This window comes from Canis lupus, chromosome 25, assembly GCF_003254725.2.
Source record: "Canis lupus dingo isolate Sandy chromosome 25, ASM325472v2, whole genome shotgun sequence".
Taxonomy (NCBI): domain Eukaryota; kingdom Metazoa; phylum Chordata; class Mammalia; order Carnivora; family Canidae; genus Canis; species Canis lupus.
The window spans coordinates 14,013,740-14,035,411 of record NC_064267.1 but is presented as its reverse complement, the minus strand read 5'-3'; the positions used below and the strand labels follow the sequence as shown (position 1 = coordinate 14,035,411).

The 21,672-nt window shown below is 43.6% G+C and overlaps 1 protein-coding gene across 16 annotated transcripts in view; it reads left to right on the top strand.

Annotated features, from left to right (window-relative positions):
• The window catches only part of ATP8A2 (ATPase phospholipid transporting 8A2), a 569,987-nt gene that overhangs the window by 11,846 nt on the left and 536,469 nt on the right, over positions 1-21,672 (top strand). For 2 of the 16 annotated variants that reach the window (XM_049100902.1, XM_025462671.3), the window contains 4 exons: positions 538-697; positions 6,201-6,345; positions 16,843-16,982; positions 18,979-19,037. The exons of 5 other annotated variants lie outside the window; for them this stretch is intronic. The gene's annotated coding sequence lies outside the window, so the exon portion shown is untranslated. The remainder of the gene's footprint in view (positions 1-537; positions 698-6,200; positions 6,346-16,842; positions 16,983-18,978; positions 19,038-21,672) is intronic. 9 more of the 16 variants (XM_025462676.3, XM_025462675.3, XM_035717589.2 and 6 more) reach the window with 8 other exon arrangements.

Here is a 21,672-nt window from a genome sequence, read left to right as displayed (position 1 = left end):
GAGAGACAGGCAGAGGGAGAAACAGGCTCCCCATGGAGGATCACGCCCTGAGCTGAAGGTAGACACTCAACCACTGAGCCACTCAGACAGCCCTAAAATATTCTGATTATTTTGTTTCTTTTTACTTTTTTCAGTGTGCTTACTAAAAAATTTAAGATGCTCTATGTAACTTGGACAACACTGTCATGAATGGTCTTGTGCCAACATTTGTGATTTGCTGTTCGTGGAATTGCAGACTTTCAGAAATAAAATTGTCTGGGAGCCCAACACCCTCCTTCCTTGGGGAGGAAACCAGGCTATGGAGGGTTACATTCTGGAATTTGCCCAGCATTCCAGGGGTAGTGACAGCCTGGAGCCCATGTCTTTCCACTCCTCCAATATTCTTTTCAGGGTTACTTTGTCTTTCTCTTACATGGAGTGAAAATCTTTCTTGGGCACCATCTAGGCAATCCATCTTAAGTTTATTCTGAAAATTAATTGGTTCGTGGTACAGTAGTGCCCTTCCCATGTCTTCAGTTTTGCTTTCCACAATTTCAGTCACCGCAGTCAAAATGCCATCTGGAACCAGGTGATCCTCTTTCTGGACAATCAGCAGAGGATCCATAGTAGCCTAAGAATACATCACAATGCCCGTGTCACTGACCTCATGTCATCTCATCACATGGGCATTTTATCATCTCACATCACAAGAAGAAGGGTGAGTGCAGTGTAATAAGATATTTTGACGGAGAGGCCACATTCATATCATTTTTATTATCATATATTGTTATATTTGGTCTGTTTATTAGTAGTTATTAATCTCTTACTGTACCTAATTTATAAATTTGACTTTATCATAAGTACGTATGTATAGGAAAAACATAGGATTTATGGGGCTCGGTACTATCCAATGGGGGTGTTGGAACATGTCTTTGTGGAGAAGTGGGGGGCTACTGACTATTATATTTCTTTGAACCTAACATCTAATAAGACCTACTTGAGTGTTTGTAATCTGAGTTTATCAGTCAATATTTGCAGAGAGGATCTTCAAATATTATGCACCTGCAATTTATGATTAAACAAACTTTTGACCACGTGCTGCACAGTCTAGAGCAAGCAGCTGGCAAATCTTAGCCACCTAGATGAGAATCTCCTTTATAACCAGCAGGCATCTTGGTATATAGATCTCGTCTTCCCAAAGGCCAGTCAGTAATTGGAGTTGAGTTTTTTAAAGAAACACATTTTAAAAATAATTCCCTCTTAGTGAATATTTTCTTCACAACTTTCTCAAAAGTATATCCCCCAGAAATGGAGAAAGTAAACAAAAAAGAGAAAATAATCCAAGGGCTGTGTTCAGACTGTGTCAGTGGCAGCCTGGCATTTTATTGAGAAGACAAGTAGGTTTTATTACCAGGGGATGGGGATCCCTGGGTGGTGCAGCGGTTTGGCGCCTGCCTTTGGCCCAGGGCGCGATCCTGGAGACCCGGGATCGAATCCCACATCGGGCTCCCGGTGCATGGAGCCTGCTTCTCCCTCTGCCTGTGTCTCTGCCTCTCTCTCTCTCTCTGTGACTATCATGAATAAAAAAAAAAAAAAAAAAAAAAAAAAAAAATTATATTACCAGGGGATGAAGCTGGGCTTTTTAGACTGTTCCTGTACTTTAAGTTTTTAGGAATTCCTTTTAACATTGGTGAGATTATGGGCTGTGGTACTCAATACAGGCTTGGCAACCGAGATGATACTTGTGTTGTTGTTAGCAGTCTGATATCTTGTATCAGTGGCATGGAGTTGGTTTGCTTTAGGGATATGATTTGACTCAGTCTGTGAGTCTGTATAATGGAGAGCTGTGTTGTCTGTTGTCTAGGATATATTTCAGTAGAGGTCTTGGCTTTATGAGCATGGCTGTAGAGAATGGCTGAAGATACCCAGGGTAGGGGAGACAGTCCATAGTTGCAGTCTACCATCCAGGCTCTTTTATGCAGAATGGTATGTTGACAGGATATACCAGGGCAATGCCAGCAGTATCGTGCCTAGGCAGGGAAGATGCCATCGTGGATGTGGTGACGTCTCTGTCAACACTGAACTCAGTGCTGTGGTGTCATACCCTGAGGCTGGCACTGCAGTGTTGCACCGTGACAAATGTATCATGACATGCATCCAACATTAGAGTATCACACAGTATTTTCACTGCTTTGCAAATCCTCTGGGCTTTACCTATTCACCTCCTCTGTCCCCAACCCCTGGCTACATTTTTAGTGTCATCATATTTTACCTTTTCCAGAATATCATTTGATTGGAATCCTACAGGGTGTAGCCTTTTCAGATTGGCTTCTTTCACTTAGTGATAATGCGTGTAAGGTTCATCCATACCTTTTCATGGTGTGATACCTTTTCATGGACTATTTTTTTTAGTCCCTGAATAATATTCTGTTGTCTGGATGTACTACAGATTATTTATCCATTAAGCTACTGAAGGACATCTTAGTTGTTTCCAAGTTTTGGCAATTATGAATAAATATGCTATAAACATCTGTGTGCACGTTTGTGTGTGGACATAAGTTTTCAACTCCTTTGAGTAAACTAGATTGTATAGAGTATATTTAATTTTGTAAGAAACTACCAAACTGTCTCCCAGAGTGGCGGTAGCATTTTACATTTTTACCAACAGTGAGTAAGAATGGCTGTTGCCCCGCATCCTCACCAGCACTTGGTGTCCTCGGTGTTTTGGATTTTAGCCATTCTAATAGTTGTTTTAACTTGCAGTTCCTTAATGACACTTGATATGGAGCACCTTTGCACATGCTGATCTGACTCTCTGTGTGTTTTCTTTGGTGAAGCCCCTATTCAAATCTTTTGCTCATTTGTAAATCAGGTTAGGTGTTTTATTATTGTTTGAAGAATTCTTTCTATATTTTAGAGACAAGTTCTTTACCAGATATGTTTTGCAAATATCTTCTCCCAGTCTGTGGCTTGTCTTTCATTCTCTGAGTGTCTCTCCCAGAGCATGTTTTTAATTTTTAACAAAATCCAACTTACCAACATTTACTTTCATGGATTATGCTATTTCAAGTTATTTCAAGTTTTTCTATCATAATATTTTTCCTTAGCTTTTTGAACCTTTTATGTGTAAACTTCTTATTCTAGAGGGCACTTTTAAATTGCAAATTACATATATTTTTTTCTGCTAACAGAGGCGAGAATTAATCAGTATGTGTATCATTTTCCTCTCCACAACTGAGCCCTGCAGACAAAAAGAAGACAAAAACGTTGGCCGTTTGCCTCCCTCCCTGTTCTCTTCTCTGCTGAAATCCCCAGAGTGCAGTGCTTATGTGTCATTCCTCTTGTTGGAGTGGATCCCTCAGGATCGCCCAGTGACCATCTGTGACTAAAAACTGATTCTTCATGTCCCTGAAAATGTTTTTATGTCATCCTCCCCATTAAGCAATAGTTTTGCTGAATACAGAATTCTAGACTCAAAAACTCTTTTCCTTAAGCACTTTAAGGAGATTGCTTCATTATTTTCCCATACCCAGATTTGCTGATGAGAATCTATGTCCATCTGATTCTTGTTCCTTTGCCACAAAACTGTTTTCTTTTTTGATCAGTTTTTAAATTTTTTTTTAAAGATTTTACTTATTTATTCATGAGAGACACAGAGAGAAAGAGAGGCAGAGACACAGGCAGAAGGAGAAGCAGGCTCCATGCAGGGAGCCCGATATGGGAGGCAGGCGCTAAAACCGGTGAGCCACCCAGGGATCCCCCGTTTTGATCAGTTTTTAATGATAAATGTGTCCTTGATGTTCTTGAGTTCCAACGTGATTGATGGTCTAAGTATTTTCTTTTCCCCATCAAATGCTCAGTGCTGGAGGGCCCTTTCAAATCTGAGAATACGGTCTTTACTTTTGGGGGAATTTTTCATCTTTTCTCCGCCTTCCTGCCTGCAACCTCCTCCACATGGCTGTTGGCACGTCTGTCTCTCCCTGAAGGTTCCTTAATTGGTTTTATACTCGTTATCCCCTAATGCTCCATTTTGGTGTCATTGCTTGGTGTTACCTTTCAGTTCACTAATGCACTCTTCAGCTTTGGCTTTCTTTTCTTTTTTCCTCCTTAGTTTGAAATATCTGTTGAGTTGTTATTTCAACAGCTATGTGATTTCTTTCCATGGTCTTGGATTCTTTTTTCAGAGCAGTCTAGAGTTGCCTAAGGTATGGGACACTCTCCTTTCCTGGGGGGTGTGAATTTCACGTTTCAAAGTCTTTTTCTGATGGTTTCATCATCTGAGCATTGAGTTCTGTTTGTTTTCTCCTTTGCATGCTGTTCATGTACTTTAAGTACCTTGTGATTCCAGAAATCATTTTTTTTCCCCTCAGTTGAGGGTCCCCGGAGAGGGCAGAGTAGAGCTGCAGGAGTGTCTGCACCGTCTTCAGTGAGCACACGGGGGTGGGGGTGGGAGTGGGGGTGGGGTGGGTGGGTGAGGGTGGTGGTCAGGACATGCTACCAGGTGGGCTGCCTCCACTGATAGTCTGCTGAGCCTGTTGGCTTCTCATTCCTTCCACACGACCAGCTCTGGGTCCCATGAACAGGGAAGCTGTCTCCAAAGGAAAAGGGCTGGTCACTTTCCAAAGGGCCAGTGTGGCTGTGGTTTAACCCTTGCCAGGTGTCCTGTGGGACCACAGTAGCCATGCAAGGTGTTCCTATTGCTCTTTCTTTTGCTTAACTGCATGCCTGCTGGCTGCAGAGGGAAGCCACCCACAGTTCTCTATTTTCATTTGATCTGTGCTGTGGTTTAGGCTGAACTCAAAGTCCTGACTTCAGGCAGGGATACAGCCCAGATGACTCCAATCAGAGCTGCTTTAGAGTTGATAATATCCTACCTCGCTGATTGCTGAGAGTTCTTACACAGGATACCATATGGAGCACCTACTGCTACCAGAAACTTCATGTTATTCATTAATTATTATAAAATTAATAATTAAAAACATTAAGGCATAAAATGCTACTGTAATTATTTCAAGAGTAATATGCTAGGGATATAGGGCTCTGACCTTCTCCCATTTTCTTTTGTCCATAGGTCGACTGTTAACTTTTCTCCATTTAATGTCAATTTCATATAGATACCAAAGTCTGTCTGGAAAGTCAAATGACAATTGTAATGGGCTTAATTTTTTTCTTTTCAAAGATTTATTTCTTTTAGAGAGAGAAAGAGGGTGAGCATGGGGAGGGGCAGAGGGAGAGGGAGAGAGAGCGCCTCAAGCAGACTCCCTGATAAGCCCAGAGCCTGATGTGGGGCTCAGTCCCATGACCCTGAGATCACGAGTTGGGCTGAAATCAACAGTCAGATGCCTAACCGACTGAGCCACCCCGGCTCCCCTGTAGTGAGCTTAATTTTTAAAGAGCATGACAGTTTCTCCTTGTATCAGCAAATGCATGGGGGAATCTGTCTCTTCTTGAGAAAACAAGCCAGTTTTTTGCCTGATGAGGGTGCTTTTAGAGGAATACCGTGACCCTGCAGAGCCCTGCTACCCAACCTCCCTGTGCCCACGCCGGCCACCGGGAGGGATATGGGGCACGCCTCACTGGCACCATTGCAGACTTGCACTTTTTAATCGAAACTATGTTAAGCCAAATAGTAGTTTGAGCATTAATAGGGATGGGGTTTTTTTCCCTCTTGGAATCCAAATTGTCATTTCCTCTCACCACTAAACATGTAAGGTGTGACCACTTCATACATTCCAGATTCTGAAACAATCTAATGGCGTCTCTCTCTCTCTCTCTCTCTTTTTTTTTTTTTTTTTCAGTTTTGATTTCCACCACAGAGCACATATTTCAGGGGCCTTCTGGCTTCTCAGCTGATTGTATAAACGCAGGATTAAATCACTTTCTCTGGACCCTCAGGGAGAAATGTTCCTACTCTTTTAGCATCAGAAATATAAAGAACAGGCTCATTCTGTGCTTGGACCGAAGGCACTAAGTACCCCAAGAAGACATTGCTGAGGTGGTCAGAACCTTGAGAGCCATTGAGAATTTCTCAGGGCAGCATGAGCAGCCACGAACCTCCATCTGTGTGTTTTAGCAGGAATTCAAACTGTGCAGACGGTTCTGTGTGACAGGGTCTTAAACAAACATGTTGTTTCCACATCTTAAACTTTTCCCTTTTTATGGAAAATTTTATATGTTTATATGTACTTATTTCTAAATACTTGCTTCTGCTGCTTTTGTAGGTCACACTGAGGTGGGCTGTGGGTCAGATGCACATTGTACATTGGCTTTAGCACTTTTCTGCCTGGGAGGTGAAGCTCTGAGCAGCTGGAGAGAGACCTTGGGCCAAGCCCTGGAGGTGTTCACCTCGTAGAGTCCATGCTTCAGGTTGGTGGGCACTGGGTGTTTATGCAGGCTCCTTCAAGCAGACTTGCACAACCTCACTTCACTGCTCTCTGAAATGGGAATAAATAAAAACCTTTTCACCAAGTTACTATTGAAGTACCTGAAACATTACTTTGAGCTGTAACTTCCTAAAACTCGAACAGTAATTTTGTAATTATAAGAGTTTCTGTAAATGAGAAAAATAGGTGTTTCTTTTCTTTAACCTGAAAGTATTTATATATATGTGTATATACGTATATATTTAAAGATTTTATTTATTTATTCATGAGAGACACAGAGAGAGGCAGAGACATAGGCAGAGGGAGAAGCAGACTCCCTGTGGGGAGCCTGACATGGACTCGATCTCAGGACCCCAGGATCATGACCTGAGCCAAAGTCAGACACTCAGTCACTGAGCTACCTAGGTGTCCCAGTATTTTTATATATAAAATGCAATGTAAATATTTCTATACATTGATTTTTTTCTCTTTATTAATATTTTAAAGTATTTTTGTGGTCACGGTTGTTTGTGCCTAAAGGAAATGTTGCTCTACCTGTTTAATGGAAAACAGATTCACCAAGGTGGCCAGGAAAGATCTGAGAGGAAACCCATTAAAGGTGAGGTCAAAGCCCTGCAATGTCAAAGAACAGCATTCTGCTGCTAACATGGGGTTAATGAGCACAGGAAAAACTACTCTCCTTCTCCCCTCGCCCCAGACTAATGAAGATTAAATTTCCTTTTAAAATGATGTGGTAAGACAGCAATTTAATTAGGATAGTGTCTCTTCATGAAATTTGAGGGAATATAGGGAGAGAAGTGGCCATTGTTTTATTTTCAGGAACTGACAATAGGCACGTTTGGAAATTGGAAATCTCAGCATTTTAGACGTAAGGAGAATGAAATAGAAATTGTTGGATTTTGTAATGTTCAAACAGGAATGTGATTCTGTTGTGTCTGATAAGCTCTGGGCTTAATTGAGGTCAATAATCTTGGGAAAGGAGGTAGCAGCACTTAGTCTAAGCACTTTCTGGGAAGCGTCCTCACCTTGATTCAGGTTCATTTGGAAATCTTTGGTGTCATATCTTATACCAGTGATGGATCAACCAGAGAGCTCCTGGGGGTGAAACATATGAATGATGTAGAGAATCCAGGAGGCTGCAGGAAAAAGTGTGTTTGGTAATTAGCAGAGAAAGACACTGTGCAGCCTGTTTATCATGGTCAAGTTTGAATTGAAGATGTATGCAAAATAACTTCATACATTCCAGATTCTGGAATGTATGGTTTTTGCTGGTTTTTGCTGAAATCAACGAATTATTATTCAACCTTGGGAATCCCTGGGTGGCTCAGCGGTTTAGCACCTGCCTTCGGCTCAGAGCGTGATCCTGGAGTCCAGGATCGAGTCCCACGTCGGGCTCCCTGCATGGGGCCTGCTTCTCCCTCTGCCTGTGTCTCTGCCTCTCTCTCTCTCTCTCTCTCTGTGTGTGTGTGTCTGTGTGTGTGTCTCTCATGAATAAATAAATAAAAATCTTTAAAATAAAAAAAATAATTATTCAACCTTTCACTTGTGTAATGTGTCAAGCAGTGACCTGGATACTTTGTGGCTAAAGGAGGCACAATACTACCAGGTTCTTGTTTCCAAGGGATTTGCCATCTGGTTGGGGAGATAAGACCTAGACATGTAAAGAGGAGGTAATAAAAATAAAAAGTATTTCAAGATGATAACAGAAGAGGTGCCCACAGGGCATGATTAATTGCTGAGTGAGTTACAAGGATGATAAATGAACACTTGAAGCAGAGCCTGGTCATGGGATGCTTTTCAGAGTTGGACTTGTGTGAGATTTTTGTTTTTTGGCTTTTTAAAAAGTCAGGGTAATTAAGGTATAATTTCCCTACAGTGAAATTCACCCTTTTTATGTGGGTAGTATGGCTTGATGATTTTGACAGATTAATACAGCTGCATACCATCTCGACACAGACCAATTTCATCACCCCTGGGTTTCCCCCTCTGTCCTTTTGTGGCCAGTTCCCTCCCCTCTACCAGCTCCTGATAACACTCGTCCGATTTCTGTTCCCACAGTTTTGTTTTTTCCAGAATGTCAGACAAATGGAATCATTTGTATTGCTTTCTTTTATGTTTGGCTTCTTTTGCATTCTGCTTTTGAGCTTTATCCATGTCTTTTGTATGGCTGATGAGTGCTTTTTGTACGGAGGTACCACAATTTGTTTATCCTTTTATTCATTTCCTTGAGTTAGATTTCAAGGATGGACAGATCTAAGTGGAGGTGTGGTGATGGGGAGGAGATGGGGAGACTCAGAGGTAGAGTGGCACAAGTTAGAATAGGATGAATTTCTGAGATATAACCAGTAAATCAGAGAGGCTTTATCTGCATTTTTATTATAAGTCCGGCTTAAGTCTTTCCTCCATCTTCATTACCAACTAGCAGTAATTTCTCCCTACCCTGGACTCCCATTATTTTATCCATTCTTTGCTCATCTATTTGTCCATCCATCCATCATCCATCTATCATTTTATCTATCCATTCTTCTATCATCTGTTTACTTATTCTGTTCATTCATCACCGAGCCTTCTAAGTGCTAGGCACTGAGTTTTGATCAGGTTAAACAAATTAAAAATCATACTCTCTGCCCCCAAGAAGTTCTTAATCTAGTGGAGGACATAACAGGAACATCAACAGTTAGCAAAAACACTTATCACATAATAATTTGAATTGTTACTTAACTTCCAATCTGGGTCCCCTTAGGGCAGGAAGATCACCTTACCCTCCATTTTGGTGCCTTGAATGTCCTGATATCTCTCAAGTATAAAAGGTGGTTGAGAAAAAAAAAAAAAAAAGGATGGTTGAGGCTGTTTAGATTACTTTTGGTCTTTGGGAAAGAGATGAAACCTACTTGTATCAATGTTTATGTTTTTGCCCTGTAGGTGCATTACAGAAGAAACTTTGGTCAAGATGGGGACCTTTGAGCAGGCTATTTTAGCAGGTGTGGGGCTCAGGGAAAGTCACAGCTTGTAGCAGTTACATTTTACTTGATACCTATCTGTGGTTGAGAAAACCGTTTGAAAATGCCAATAAGCCAGTCTATCGTAATGTACAATAGTTAAGTCCATGAATTAAAAAAAAAATAAAACTATCAAATTCCATTATACAAGGCATTGGACAAAGGCGACCAAGATGCCCTTGGGTCACATGTTTAGTGCTGAGCCAAGGCGATGTGAAGTGTGGTCAGGCTTAGGCCCCTGCCATGGTGAAAGTTGGTGTGGCACTAGTGATTGATGGTGAGTCCTATACTGGCAAGTGTCTGACACTCCAATTGAAAGAAAATTCTCTTCCTTTTACACATACTGTGCTTTTCCTTTCCATATCTGCACAGGTCCATCCAGATGCCAATGTCTCCTCCATGGAGCCCTTCATGGCTGATCAAAATTAATGAGCTTTTCTTTCCCTGAGCCACCCTGGCATTTTATTTGCACTACTTTTGAATTCTTTTTTTTTTTTTCTTTTATTTACTCGTGAGAGACACACACACAGAGAGAGGCAGAGACACAGGCAGAGGGAGAAGCAGGGTCCATGCAGGGAGCCTGATGTGGGACTCGATATTGGGACTCCAGGATCACACCCTGAGCTGAAGGTGGCGCTAAACCGCTGAGCCACCCGCGCTGCCCTACTTTTGAATTTTTGTATATATATTTTTAACCTTCTCAGAATTATTTACATACTTTATATATATATATATTATTTTTAAGATTTTATCTATTTATGAGAGAGGGAGAGAGAGGGGAGAGAGAGAGTTAGTGAGAGCACGAGCCAGGGGGGCGGGGTGGGGAGAGAGGGAAGTAGGCCTCCCCCTGAGCAGGGAGCCCCATACGGGGCTCAGTCTCAGGACACCCGGGATCAAGACCTGAGCTGGAGGCAGATACTCAACCAACTGAGCCACCCAGGTGCCCCCCTACATACTGTTTTTTATATTAGACACCTTCATGGGTGTATTTCTAACTGCAGGGTTTCTTTTCTTTTTTTCTCTTTTTAAAGATTTTTAAAAAATTTTTGCGTAATCTCTACACCTAAAAAGGGGGCTTGAATTTACAACCCCGACCTGAGATCAAGAGCTGCACGTTCTACTGACTGAGCCAGCCAGGTGCCTCCGGGGTTTCTTAATAAATTATTTCCTTTGAATAATTCTGGAATTACAGAAAAGTTGCAAAGATAAAGAGGGTTTTGGTATGTCCACAGGAAAAAAAAAGTCAACCTCAAAGTAGGTTAGAAAATGCTATATCCGCTATCTTAGTGAGGACAGTAGCCCAGGAGACAGTATGTTGGATCGCTCTGCAAGAACTGCTCCAACGCTTGTTGATTTACAGTGGATTGTATGCAAAACGGGGAAGGGGTGTGCGTGCTTGCCAGCGGTTCTCCAGAGTGTAGTTACCCCGCACAAGGTGTGTTGGGTTGTAAAATTAAGACTTACTGATTTCCACCTAGACATGTGGAAGACTCTTAGGCCGTCGTAACAGTACCTTTCTGCCATATCCGATTGTTCAAAAATATTGCCTGCTTGCCTCCCCTCAACTGATTTTCTGATTCTTCTTGTTTTTGGTTTCTCCTTGAGGTCACTGGAGACGGTCACAGGAGGCTGACAGCAGTCACCTGCTGCAGTGGGTGTGTTCTTCCCCCAGCTTCCCTTATTTTAGTATCTTACGTAACTGTGATGCATTCGACAAAATACTAATTAATTAAACTACACATTTTATTTGGATTTCACCAGTTTTTTTCCCTAATGTCCTTTTTCTGCCCCAGGATCTTGCCCAGGATCCCATGTTGTGTTTAGTGACTGTCGCTCTTTCATCATCTCTCATCTGTGACAATTTCTGTCTTTCCTTATTTTTTTTTAAGATTTTATTTATTTATTTATTCATGAAAGACACAGAGAGAGAGAGGCAGAGACACAGGCAGAGGGAGAAGCAGGCTCCATGCAGGGAGCCTGATGTGGGTCTCGATCCCGGGACTCCAGGATCACGCCTTGGGCTGAAGGCGGCGCTAAACTGCTGAGTGACCCAGGGATTCCCTGTCTTTCCTTATTTTGTAATGACCTTAGCACGTTTGAAGAGTACTAATTAGTTATTTTATACAGTGTCCTTCTATTTGAGTTTGTCTGTTGTTTTCCCATGATCAGAAACTGCCAAACTGTCTTCCAGTGTGACTGGTATTAGCATTTTGCATTTCCACCAGCAGTGAGAGTTCCTGTTGTACTCGGTTTTGTTGTTGACTTGAGCCATTCCAGTAGGTGAGCAGTGGTACCTCCTTGTGCATTTGACTTGCGTTTTTCTAATGACAAATGATATTAAGCATCTTTTCATAGGCTTATTTGTCATCCATATACCTTATTTGCTGGGGTGTCTTTTTAGATTTTTGGCCCATTTTTAAATTGGGTCATTTGTTTTCTTCAGTTTTTTTAAATTGGAACATGGTTGATATATATTAGTTTCATGTGTACAACATATTGATTCAGTAATTCCGTACATTACTCAGTGCTCACCATGATAAGTGTAGTCACCATCTGTCACCATACGATGTTGTTGCAATACAATGGTCTGTATTCCCCATGCTGTACTTTTCATCTCATGACTTAATTTATTTTGTAACTGGAAATTTGTACCTCTTAATCCCCTTGATCTATTTCACCCATCCTCAACCCTCTGGCAACCATCAGTTCTCTGCTTTTAGGAGTCTGTTTCTGTTTTTTTTGTTTGTTTGTTTGTGTTTTAGATTCCACATGTAAGTGAAATCATGTGTTTGTCTTTATCTGATACGTTTTGAGCTTGCTGTTTGACTTCATCATCTTGAAGGAGTTCATCTGGGATTCATTACATTTTGTATGGGCCCTGACTACAATAGGTGCTCAGTACACATTTATTAAAAATCTCATCTTGAAAAAATAAAAATAAAAGTCTCATCTTGGAGTGCCTGGATGTCTCAGTTGCTTGAGCGTTCAACTCTTGATTTTGGCTTGGATCGTGATCTCAGGGTCATGATCTCAAGGTCATGAGATCAAGCCCCATGTTGGGCTCCATGCTCAGCACAGTCTGCTTCTATCGCTCTGCCTCTGCCACTTCCTCTGTTCACATTCTCTCTGTCTCTCAAATCAACCAATTTTTTTTTTTCAAAGAAAAATCTCATCTACAAGAAAATAATTTCCCCTCCACCCTTTTAGGTTCCTCCCCTTGTGATAAAAGATCAAATAACAGAAGTAAATAATGAATTTTAATTACATGTGCATGTGTACACAGGAAGTCCACAGAGATGGGAGACTCAGAAGGCAGCCAGATGACTAGTTCCTAAACTAAGGAAAGATCTAGGGCTTCAAAGAGGGGAGCCAGTTCACAGGAAGGTGAGAAGAGGAAATATTTGACAAACAGAGGTTACCCCTCAGGTGATGAAGTTATTTCTGGTGGTAGCTCTCTTCCTGGCACCACCCAATTTCTAATGTAAGTTTCCCTTCCAAAAGGGTCACTGCTATTCTGTTTTCAGAGATTTTCCTGTCTCTGCAGTTTCTCAAAATAATCAACTCAAAATAATTCTTATGCCAACAAGGCATATTCTGGGGTGGCGTATTCTGCTGCCCTTCACTAGCAAGGCAGTGGAGTTAAACAGGAAGAGTCTAAGCTTCCATATCTGGCGGACTGAGCCTGAGATCCCAGAGTCTGGTCATGAGACCTTGGGAAAACTATGAAACTTTTCACACTCAGGCCACCAACTTAAAACATGTGAATACTGTCTCAAGATCAGTGAGAGCAACTAGGCTATCTGCACAGCACCTGGCTTTTGGTAGTTACTCCATAAATAACTGCTTTTATTGTTTTGGTTGTTGTCAACTAGTTCAGCAAGTGATCAGTATAGTTGTCATCACTTTGTAAGTTATATCTTAACAGGTTGGAAAGATTCTAGTGTGGGTGGTTTTGGTTTTCTGGGTCTCCTTTCTGGGCTGCAGGTGGGTGGGTGTGTCCTCTGCACTGTGATTAGTCATGGCCTAATCTGGCCACAAGTAGGCTTGAGAGAAGGGGGGACAGTCTGGGGGATGGGGGCTCCTAGCTCATTAGAAATTTGTGATGATGTAGGGAACTGGACTTCAGGCAGACATCAACAAGGGCGTTGCTTTCAGATAAGTCACTAAGCCATCCATTTGCTTTGTGTGGTTTTTGGTATCTGTGTTTTATGTTACAATAGAAAACAAAAGCCAAAAAAAAAAAAAAAAAAAAAAAGAAAGAAAGAAAAGAAAAGAAAAGAAATATAAAGGAACAAAAGAAAAAAGAAAACTGAAAAAGGCAAGACAAAAGAAGACTGCAAGTCTGACCGACCTGCAGCAGGCTTACCCTGTGCCCCTGCCCCCACCCCAGCCCCCAGCAGCCTGAGGGGCAGACCCAGGTGGAAGCAGGTCAGCAGAAAGCAGGAGATTGCACAGACCAGTTGCTGGCCAGGTGATGACACAGGTAAGATCTAGGCTTCATAGGCTTGACATTTCTTCGAGCCACCTCTCAGTAGACCACTGGTCCCCTCCACAGTGTGTCCACCCCAGAAGCTAGGTACCAAAGCCAAAAATCTTATCTCCAGCCTGAGGGAATCTCTCTTTTAGAGGAAGGCCACAGGGTTCCGCTTGTCATCCTCACCCTTGGCTCTGTGGCTTCTGTCTTGGCCTGGACATCTAGTAACGTGAGCTAATGTGTCCTTGACCTCAGATAGCCTGTGACAGTGTGAGTGCTCTCAGATGCATTAATGTCTTCGTGTTCATACTAGCGCAGGATTTCTAATCTTTTCGTGCCTGTGGTTCTTGGTCATGCTGCTTCAAAGAATGAAGAAGTAGACCAGATGAAGATTGGTGGGCAGCAAAGCAGAACCATTGATCAATAGTACAAAGCTCCCCGGGACAGAGGGGACCTAAGAAGATTGCCCTTGGAGTTTCTAAGTTTAGGGGTTTTTATGAGCTCTTTTTCGGAACAATCTTAAGCAACCAGGGTGTGCTGAGTCGTGCCTGCCAATCAGGGCTTTGACCACGCATTTGTCTAGCTTTAAGGTTAATATTTATATTCAGATGGTCTTCTGGAGCTGACATCTGGGGGGCTTATGTCTTAACTGCCCCTAACTTGTGATAGTGACAAATACTTTGTGGTTAATTGCTTTATTTTGGGATGTTTTACAGAACTCATTTCTGCAAAGGCTGCAAAACAGAATGCTGGTGGGCCCTGTCTGAGCTGCAAAACAGGATGTCAGTGCTGTTTGATCTTAGCCCTCCTGACTCCATATTTTCTTGTTGGGGACCCTGGCCTTGACTACCTAACTGTCCCACTAACTCCTAACAGTAGTAATATTACCATGGTTTTTAACACTGAGCCCCAGCTATCGTTGGAAAGCCTGCTTCTAGCAAGTGTGCATTTCCTTTCCTTTCTACTTTCAGACCAGGAAACTGAGAAAAAAGCTTGTCTGTTGCTTATAGGACCTTCCTGAAATCTGCTAAAGGATTCCAACACCACTAACATCCTGATACTTTTTTTTTCCCCGAGTCTTAAAGCGCCAACCTCTCTGGACAGGTGGTAGAAATCCAGAGATGCACAGGGACCTTTCAACCTGCTTGCTTTGCTGCCGTTCAGGATGATTGCAATTTCCTGATTGGGCATTGGAGAAGGGGGGGTCCTCACTTCTCCTTGGCTCAACTCATGGCTCACACTTTAGGACTGGCAGCTTATTTTTTAAAAAAGATTTATTTATTTATTTTAGGAAGAGAGAAATTGCTCATGCACGGGGGAGGGGCCGAGGGAGAGGGGGTGAGAGAGTCTTGAGCAGACCTCCTGGCTGAGCATGGAGCCCTATGCACAGCTCCAGATCATGAGCCTGAGATCACGACCTGAGCTGAAACCCAAGAGGTGGATGCTCGACCGACAGCACCACCCAGCACTCCTCGGACTAGCAACTTATAATATTGCACTTCTGGGAATCAATATCTCTCTTCACTGGTATTCATTCTTCAGTTTGGACTGCTATAACAAAATATCATAGATTGGATGGATGAAGTGCAATAGGTATGTATTTCTCTCAGTTCTGGGAGCTGAGAAGTCCAAGATCAAGGTACTTGGTACTGACTGACTTGGTTCTCCAGTGAGGATCTGCTTCTTGATTGGCAGACAACTGTCTTCTTGCAGTGTCTTTACATAGGTGGAGAGAGAGCGAGCTCCGGTCTTTCTTTTAAATTCACACCCCCCTTCACCTTATCCCCCTTCTACCCTATGCCCCCTCTTCCTCTTCTTATAAGGATACTAGTCCTATCACAAAAGCACCATCCTTAAGACCTCCTTAAACCTAATCACCCCAAAGGTCTCACTTTCAAATACCATTGTAATGGAAGGTAGGGCTTCAGGATATGGATACTGGGGGGACACAGACATTTCAATCCATAACAATCCGGAATCTTTTTTATAACCTGCTGGAATTTTCTTTATAATTAGCCACTCCATGTGTAGGATTTCTGATTGCCACCACTACAGGCCGTAGGTCCACGAGAACAGCCTGTGTCTCCTCTGCCTCACCGTTGTGTCCCTGGTGCTTGGTAGATGCTCAGTAAACATCATTGACCGAAAGCCCTGTGCTGAAAGCTGTGGAAATACCAATTTAAATTGACTTGTTCAAGTCAAGAACAATTGAGTTGTTCTCGAGAACAAGAGGAGGAAGATCTTTCTAGAGTACTTTCCATACAATGTGATAAATTTTATTAAAAGATATGTGTGATTTTGAGGGGTGACAGGGAAGAGAAGAGTGTTCATTCTGCCGGGAGTGGGAGAGATCAAGAAAACTTCGCAAGAGAAAGTGATACTATTATAAAGTGTCCTCATGTAACTGAAGTAATGAATGTGGAAAGAAGGCGGGGACAGACATTATACGCCTAAGGCTCTGTGGATTTGTATAAATATGTATAATAAGATATCATTACTTTAGAAGTCTTTACCTCTGCTTGAAAAGTTTGCTGCAGTTTACAGCAGTGACCACCAAATGCCAATTTCTTTTTTAAGATTTTTATTTATTCATGAGAGACACAAAGAGAGGCAGAGACATAGCCAGAGGGAGAAGCAGGCTGTCTGTGGGGAGCCCGATGTGGGACTTGATCCCAGGACCCAGGGTCACGACCTGAGCTGAGGCAGATGCTCAACCACTGAGCCACCAGGAGTCCTCCAAATGCCAGTTTGAAGACTGGCTGAGTCACAGTCCCAGGAGATGGAAGCTGGGTAGTTAATCTGCACTTTTGATGGGCTCCCTGGGGGATCTGACATACGGCCAAGGATGGGGACTGCTGGGGATGAGCAGTGATCCTCAAACTGAAGCAGGCACCAGAATCACTTGGGAGTTTGTCGAAATGCACATGGCTGCTCCCTCCCCCACAAAAAGTTCTGATTCGGCAGGTCTGGGGTGGGGTTAAGAAGTTATATTTCTAACAAATCCCAGGTGATGCTGCTGCTGCTGGTGGTGGTCTGTGACCCACTTGGAGAATCACTGGTGTGTAAGATCCCCCCTGATTTATGGCTCTTCTGAGGAACAGAGTGATTGGTCTCCACAGGAGTGGTCCACAGGAACGACTTACCCAGGTAATGAAAACTTATCCCTCCAAATGCCAATCCTTAATTTTTTTTAGTCATGTTAGGAGAACACTTTCCAAAATGAATTCTGCATTCCTTTATTTCCTTAATGAATGGTTTCTGAACACCACTGGACTCTGTCTGGATGACTCCGGATTATCATCATGAACATTTATCCTGGTTCTGTTCAGTAACGCAAAGGGGTGATATTTGAACCGATTAACAAAACAGCAGACGCCCTGCTGGTCAGCACAAGATCCTGTCTTCCAGTGGAGATGCATCCTGGAGGCCTGCATTTTGGCAGGCACTTATCTTGCAGTCCTGGTCCATGGGGTGGCCCTGGGGTCCCGAGAGTGTCAGAGGAGACCAGGGCTCAGAGGCCCCCTCAGGAGGTTGGGATGGTGGCATTTTACTGTTGGTATGGGAACATTTCCATATTTTAACAACAGTAGTGTTGTATTACACATAGCAACCCTGAACACATCGGTTCTGTGACTGCCCAGCTCAATACTGGGCAGGTTTTATTTAGTGTTTTCTTCTTATTAGGCAAATCCTTAGCTATCATTAATTGTTAACTTTGATTCATTCATTAAACAACTGCCAAGCACTTTGGGTTCATACAAAGATGAATTGGGCATATAGTGAGTGTGCTGCTCAGCTGGGAAATTGCTCCGGGCCCACCACTTCTCTGAGACTCAGTGTTTTCATGGCAAAATTTGGTTGTGTTCTTGGCCTTCTGATATTCCAGAGTAGTGAGGATAAAACGAAAAATATATGCAAAAGTGCTTTTTATTTTTAAGGATTTATATTTTTTAGAGTGTGTGAGCAGGGGAAGGAGTGGAGAGAGAGGGAGAGAGAGGGTCTCAAGAGACTCCCAATAAACATGGAGCCTGACTCGGGGCTTGATCTCATGACTCTGAGATCATAACCTGAGTGGAAATTGAGTCAGATGCTTAACTGACTGAGCCACCCAGGTGCCCTGCAAAAGCTCTTTAAAATGGTTAAGTATGATACAAATGAAAAATATCTTTTTTTTTTTTTTGGTATTGGATGCGTTAAAAATAGGAAGTCCAGATCAGTGGCATCATGCTGTCATGGAAGTGGCACTTTCTCAAAAATGTTCAGCCTGGTGCCCTATAGCAAATGCTCTTATTTATCAAGCTATAAAATGAAGGACCAGAAGCAATATTATTAATAAACGCTTGCTCAAGATGTCATAAGAGGGCTCTTGTTTTCTCTAAGTGGCAGCCAAAAGCTTTATTCTCCCAAAATAACCACTTTTTCATTGCTATTCTCTTGCTTCCAGCTGTTCTTTATTTAGTGATGAATACAGTTTAGGCTAGATTGTGAGTGACAAAGATAAGTGCTTTTTGGTTGGGGGTGGATATGAGGGCAAGGTATATCAGCCACAAACTGGCCTTATGGCCACTGGTCCTCTGTATGTGACAGTCAGTGTGTCTTTCTGCATGGGCGAAAGGACAGGATTGATATCTTTCTCTAAAATATATATATCTTACATATATATATATGCATATATGTTATATTTAATATATGTATTTAAATATAATATATATATTTAAAAGTTTTATTTAAGTAATTCCTGCACCCACTGTAGGGCTCAAAATCATGACCCTGAGACCAAGACTTGCATGCTCTTCCAACTGAGCCAGCCAGGTGCCCCAGGACAGGATTAACTTAAAAGTGTCCTTTAAAAATAGCTTTTCTGGGGCGCCAGAGTGGCTGAGTTGGTTAAGCATCTGCTTTCAGCTCAGGTCATGATCCTGGAGTCCTGCTCAGTGGGGAGCCTGCTTCTTCCTCCCCTTCTGCCCCTCTGCCCTGCTTGTGCCCTCTCTTGTGTACTCTCTCTCAAATAAATAAATAAAGTAATTTAAAAAATAAAAATAGCCTTTTTTCTGTGCTGCTTTGCTATGGTGCTGGGTCCTGAGTCTTTGTCCCAGCAAGCATGTGGTTTATGGTCTAATCTCATATTTTCTTTGCCTTTCAGGAGGGTGTAACTGAATCAGGCTGGGCACCAGTTAGAAGGACAATAGAGGGGCTTCCTTGGTGAGCTGGTTCTTGCTCTGTGGAGTGGTCCATCTTGGCTGGTAATATTGAGTTAGAAGACACTGGTTGAATGCAGCTATGAAAGTAGAGCATCAGTTGCATGAGAGAATATATGGGCAGAAACCTCTAAACAGAATTCAGGCTGGTTTGTAAATTCTATCTCTACCTTTGCCAGGAACTCACTGGGTGATCTCAAATAAGTTTTCAGCTACTCTGCATCCAGAGTTTTCAGTCCGAGCCAGCCTTTTTTGTACAGAGAGATTGGAGAGCTAGCTCTGTATGTGTGGCAACCACATTTCCCCAGAACCCAATAGGAACGTGGGTCTGGAAATTGTTTTTTTCTCGCCTCGATTTCTTTTGAATTGAGTATGGTCTCCTGATTTGATTCATTTGGTTGCTAGTTGCAGCCACACTTTGAAGTTTAAGGGTTTAGAAGAGTGGAGAGCTTGAAATTGAGTTGGTCAAGAAAAACCTGTGGTATGATTGCTCTCATCGGCATGAAAGTTATCAGTGTGCTTTATTTGTCACAGGTAAGACATCCTAACAGCATGAGGGATGGGGGGGGCTGCTGAAAGGAATCCATTTATTTATCCATCTGTTTGAATGTTTGTTTACTGGTTACTTGGAATGTGCAAGGCACTGAGTTAGGTGCCGGTAATGTCCTGACTGGGGCGGGGTGGGGGCGGGGGTGGGTGTGGTGAACTTCTGGCCCAGTGGAAGACACAGACAGGTAGATAGGCTTTTCTGGAACAGTGGGAAAGATTACCACAGGGAAGGTAGAACACATGCGAACTGCCACCCCCCAACCCCAGACCAGGAAGACAGAGAAGGCTTCCTGGAGGGAGCGGTGTCCGGGACCAAATGAAGTCTGAGTCATGCATACAAGGGTGCTGGGGGCGTCAGGGTGTTTGGGGCAAAGGGGACTGTGTGGGCAGAAGCCAGGAGAGGACTGAAGCCTGCAAGGAGGGCATGGGGCATTCCACACTGGCTGGCACTGGAGAAGGGAGACAGAATGTGCTGGAAAGCCTGGCCTTGTTAAGTAATTTGAACTTCATGACAAGATGGTGGAGAGTCCTCTCCAGCATTCTGAAGTGCTGCAGTGAGATCTGCACTAGAGAGCTTTGACTCCGGTTTCGCCGTGGAGAGTGGCTTGGAGAGGAGAGTGATTACCAAAGAAACATCGATGGGAGAAGAGTGGAGGGGAACGCAGGAGGGTGGCAGAAAGGGTGAGGGAGGTGGCTCTCACGGGGGAAACTTGACGGAAGGTGACACTGAGGGAGAAAGAAAGGCCAGCGTGTTGCTCAGCCTCCTTGTTGGGCAACTGGGTGGATGAGGAATAGGGGAGGGGAGAGATAAGTGCTTTTGTTTGTTGGCCACATTGGTTTGACGTGGCTTTGAGACAATAAAGGGCAGGTGTCCAGTGGGCAGTTGGATCTGAGCATGTGGCCCTGGGATGTGACAGATGCACGTCATTGACTGGTGCTCATGGGACCTGCGGCTTCAGCGAAAGATGAGGAGCCCCTGGGAGGTGACAAAAATGTGTCCCGGAGAGAACTTTCCTGAACCACAGCATGGCAGGAACAGGCAAGGGAGGAGAAAGCTATAAATGCGCAGAGAAGTGACCAGGGACGTTGAGGGAAAGCGGCGGTGTGGTCTCCCAGAGGCACAGGGAGGGATGCTCCGGAGGGGAGCAGTCAGCAGGGCCGGGTGCGGCCAGGCCCGAGGAAGGCAGGGGCCGAGAAGGTTGGTTTCCGCCGCCCGAGGCCCGGAGGCCATGAGGGGAGCTGCTGTGTGGAGCTGGATAGCGGGGCTCAGGGGCCGGGGAGAGGGGAGAAGCCAGCGGCCCAGCATAGCCAGAGCTTTCAGAAACTCACTTTCCGGGGGGCGGGGGGGGCGGAGAAGAAGCTGTTGAAAAATGAGTCAAAGTACAGAAAATGGAGTCTCAAAGAGGAGCGCTGCCTGCCACACAAGACTGGTCATGTCTTGTAGGCCAAGTTAGAATACAGACCTTCGTAAAATCCGTGTGCCTCTTTCATTCTCCCTCAGCCCACTTCTGAGCTTTCTTCCAGAAGGTCCCCTTAGCTCAGAGCTCTGGCAGCCCGCAGCCTCTGCTTCCCATCCCTGCACACCCCACTCTTGAGCTGCTCCCCCGGGCCTTTGGGGTCTGAGTGGGACTCTCTGCACTGAGGCCCTGCCCAGGCCTCACATTGCACCGCTTTTTCCTGGAGAGCCTGGCATGCCCACAGATAGGGCTGGTTCAGGGCCACACCTTCTGGATCATGAGTTTTGAATACATGGACAGAATCCTAAACATCATATACTAAAACAGACTCAGGATATAATGTTCTGTGCACTGTTTTGTTGTATTTTTTAGGTTTGGTAGCTACGTGTACTTCCAAGTGCACATTCTGTGTGGGGAAGATTCTGGGGAAATTGAAAAGATGAGTTAGATACAGGTACACAGCCTTCCTTCCCTCTGTCCTTTAGCCACACTCTGATTCCCCTGACCTAGCTTCTTTTTTGCCCTAGCTTCTCTCAGCCGGCTCCTGGCCTATTGGGTCATGACTCATTCATTCATTCATTCATTCATTCATTCTCTCCTTCAACAAAAAGTATTTTAAGGATCTGTGTGCCT